Source organism: Triticum dicoccoides, chromosome 4A, assembly GCF_002162155.2.
Source record: "Triticum dicoccoides isolate Atlit2015 ecotype Zavitan chromosome 4A, WEW_v2.0, whole genome shotgun sequence".
NCBI lineage: Eukaryota > Viridiplantae > Streptophyta > Magnoliopsida > Poales > Poaceae > Triticum > Triticum dicoccoides.
Window position 1 is genome coordinate 67,576,780 of NC_041386.1, and position 4,221 is coordinate 67,581,000.

Below are 4,221 nucleotides of genomic sequence, written 5' to 3' on the forward strand. Positions count from 1 at the left end.
TCTCTTGAAGGGCCTTCTGGGCCTCGGCCTTGGCACTCTTTGCGCTCTCACGGGTTGCGGCAAGCTCAGACTCTCGCGTCTTCAAGTCAAGCTCCAACGCCTCGTGCTTCATCACGAGAGCCTAGAGCTCTTGCTGCACCTCGCCCACCCGAGCCTCGTGCCTCTCTCGCTCGGTGCGCTCCTTGGCCGCTGTATCTTCGGCCTTGGTCAGCGCTTGCTTCAGGGTCGCCACCTCGGTCGTGGCCCCTGGCAAAACATACAATGATCCTATCATTTTGCAATCGTGTCCTTTTTTATATACACATATCTATAGACGGGGTATTACTTACCCTCGTTCTCCTCAAGCTGCCTCTTGGCAAGGCCGAGTTCTTTCTTGGACCCATCGAGGTCCTGCTTTAGTACGGGGACCTCCGCAGTTAGTGCGGCGGACGCCAGCAGAGAAGCCTGCATATGCATATTGACATACTTTTATTAGACTCCTGCGATATTATTTGATCCTCTGTTCGGCTTTTCTTTGTGAACACCGAACAAAGCATCAGGGGCTACTGTCTATGCGGTAATACTTCTATTACATTTTAAAACACTTACCTCGAAGCCTGTTAGAAGGCTGGCACAGGCTTGAGTCAATTCGCTCTTGGTGGACTGAACCTTCTAGATCACCGCACTCATGATGGTGCGGTGCTCCTCGTTGATGGAAGTGCTGCGAAGCGCGTCCAGTAGGCTGTCCGGTGCCTCTAGATGGGCAGAGGTCACCGACACTGGCATTTCGCCCCTCTTATAAGGGGACCGCCTACCCGAGTCCGGAACCGTTGGAGGATCCGGTGCGGTGTTCGGCTGAGGGCCGAACTCGGAGCTCTCGGGGACCCCGTCCCCTCGGCTCCCGGAGTCCAGAAGGTCGCCTTGAGGCGCCTCCGGGACATTCCCCCCTCGATCCGGTGCCTCTTGAGACAACACTTCGGCATCGTCGGCAGGATGAGGGGAGGTGGCGATCGGGACTGGATCGCTATCCATGTCCGACGTGCCCAGGGAGTCGTCCGATGATACCTCGATATCGGCTCGGGGCGGCCTGCACAATTGAGTTCGACGTTAGGAAAAGTAGTGCGACAAAGGAATCCTATGGATAACTTTGGTATCCAAGTACTTACGATCTCCCCGGGGGCTTGGCCCTGGGCAACCACTCGTCTCCACTTTCGTCGGTGGCGGTGGAACTGTCCGGAAGGAGAGTCCTTCCCTTCTTGGACCCTCCGACCTCCCCAGTTGGGGCAGCCTTCCTTTTCTTGTCTCCCCCAGTCGGTGGGGGAGCCTCTTCTTCCTCTTCCTCGTCTTCGAGGGAAGAGTGCGCCGTAGAGTCATCGGACGGTGAGTCCGACGACGCCTGGCATCGAGAACTCTTTCGAGCTCCCTTGGCCTTCTTGGTCTTCTCCGACACCTTATAAGGGGCCGGAGTCAACATCTTCGCCAGAACGGCGTCTGTGGGGCCTTCGGGCAAAGGAGCCGGACAGTTGATCTATCCGGCCATCTTTTGCCAGTCCTGTCAAAGGCACGGGAGTTTAGATCCCGCAGAGAGTCAATCTATATAGAAAACAAGTATCCTGTGAAAGGTAAAACAGCTTACTGCACTGGCTTGGCGCTTCGCGCTGAATCCGCGATCCTCAGTAATGGGGGGAGGGACCTCGGCGCTCTTGAACAGCACCCTCCAGGCATCTTCATGAGTCGTGTCGAAGAGCCTGTTCAGAGTTCGGTGCTGCGCCGGGTTGAACTCCCACAAGGTGAACTCCCGTTGTTGGCACGGGAGTATCCGGCGGACGAGCATAACCTGGACTATGTTGATGAGCTTGAGCTTCTTGTCCACCATGTTTTGAATACATGTCTGGAGTTCGGTCAGCTCTTTTGAATTACCCCAGGACAGGCCCTTCTCCTTCCAGGAAGTGAGCCGCATGGGGATGCCAGATCGGAACTCGGGGGCTGCTACCCATGCGGGGTCGTGCGGCTCGGTGATATAGAACCACCCCGATTGCCATCCCTTTATGGTTTCCACAAAGGAGCCCTCGAGCCATGTTATGTTGGGCATCTTGCTCACCATGGCGCCTTGCACTCCGCCTGGCGGCCGCTCACCACCTTCGGCTTGACATTGAAGGTCTTTAGCCATAAGCCGAAGTGGGGCTTGATGCGGAGGAAGGCCTCACACACGACGATAAACGCCGAGATGTTGAGGATGAAGTTCGGGGCCAGATCATGGAAATCCAGGCCGTAATAAAACATGAGCCCCCGGACGAAGGGATGGAGAGGGAATCCTAGTCCGCGGAGGAAATGGGTGAGGAATACCACCCTCTCATGGGGCCTGGGGGTGGGGATGAGCTGCCCCTCATCTGGGAGCCGGTGCGCGATGTCGTTGGGCAGGTATCCGGCTCTCCTCAGTTTCTTGATGTCTCCCTCCGTGGCGGAGGAGACCATCCACTTGCCTCCCACTTCGGACATGGTTGGAGAAGGTTGAGATGGAAGTGAGGGCTTGGGCGCTAGAGCTCGAGTGTGCGGGAGCGGATGAGCAGAGGAGGAAGAAGGCGTGGATAGAAAGGTGAATCCTTATCCCTTTATATGGACGGACAAAACTAAGCGTCCCCACTTGCCTGGTAAAACTCGCTTATCCCCCAAGCGCCGTAATTGATGGCGCGGTTGGGTTACCCACGCCCGTATTGATGAGAATCCCGTAATAAGGGGACACGATCTCTGCTTTGACAAGACATGTCGAAAAACTGCCTCGCGTTATGTGTGGGGCTGGTTAAAAGAAACGGTTCGAATAATCACCGAGCCATGATGTAACGTCGTGTTGCCAAAACAAGCTAGCGAATTAGATCTTCGAAAACATTATTCTCTCTACGGTGGAATGTGGAACTTATTTTGCAGGGCCGGACACTATCCTCGTATTCAAATTCTTCTGTGATGTATTCGGAGAAGGAACCCGCCTTGCAATGCCGAAGACAACTGAGCGCCGGACTCATCGTCATTGAAGCCTGGTTCAGGGGCTAGTGAGGGAGTCCTGGATTAGGGGGGTCTCCGGACAGCCGAACTATCTCCATTGGCAGGACTGTTAGACTATGAAGATACAAGATTGAAGACTTCGTCTCGTGTCCGGATGGGACTCTACTTGACGTGGAAGGCAAGCTAGGCAATACGTATATGGATATCTCCTCCTTTGTAACCGACCTTGTGTAACCCTAACCCTCTCCGGTGTCTATATAAACCGAAAGGTTTTAGTCCGTAGGACAACAATCACAACATACAATCATACCATAGGATAGCTTCTAGGGTTTAGCCTCTCTGATCTCGTGGTAGATCTACTCTTGTAACACCCATATCATCAATATTAATCAAGCAGGACATATGGTTTTACCTCCATCAAGAGGGCCCGAACCTGGGTAAAACTTCGTGTCCCTTGCCTCCTGTTACCATCCGGCCTAGACGCACAGTTTGGGACCCCCTACTCGAGATCCGCCGGTTTTGACACCGACAGTAGGACTCCCCCCTTATGGCACGCCCCCTGGTTGGCCTCCTCCCTCTCCCTCCTTGATATACGTGGGCAGGGCACCCCTTGGAGACACACCAATTGTTCCAAGCCATGTGCGGCGTCTCTCTCCACGGTTTACTCCTCCGATCATATTCACATAGTGCTTAGGCGAAGCCCTGCGCGGATCACATCACCACCACCGTCACCACGCCGTCGTGCTAATGAAACTCTCCCTCGACACTTTGCTAGATCAAGAGTCCGAGGGACATCATCGAGCTAAACGTGTGCTGAACTCAAAGGTGTCATACATTCGGTACTTGATCGGTTGGATCGCGAAGACATTCGACTACATCAACCGCGTTAACCTAATGCTTCCGCTTTCGGTCTACGAGGGTACGTGGACACACTCTCCTCCTCTCGTTGCTATGCATCTCCTAGATAGATCTTGCGTGATCGTACGATTTTTTTGAAATTGCATGCTACGTTCCCCAACACTGGCATCAAAGCCAGGTATATGCGTAGATGATATGCACGAGTAGAACACAAAGAGTTGTGGGCGATCATAGTCATACTTCTTACCACCAACGTCTTATTTTGATTCGGCGGTACTGTTGGATGAAGTGGCCCGGATCAACCCTACATGACCACGTTCACGAGACCGGTTCCACTGACAGACATGCAACTTGTTTTGCATAAAGGTGGCTGTCGGGTGTCTG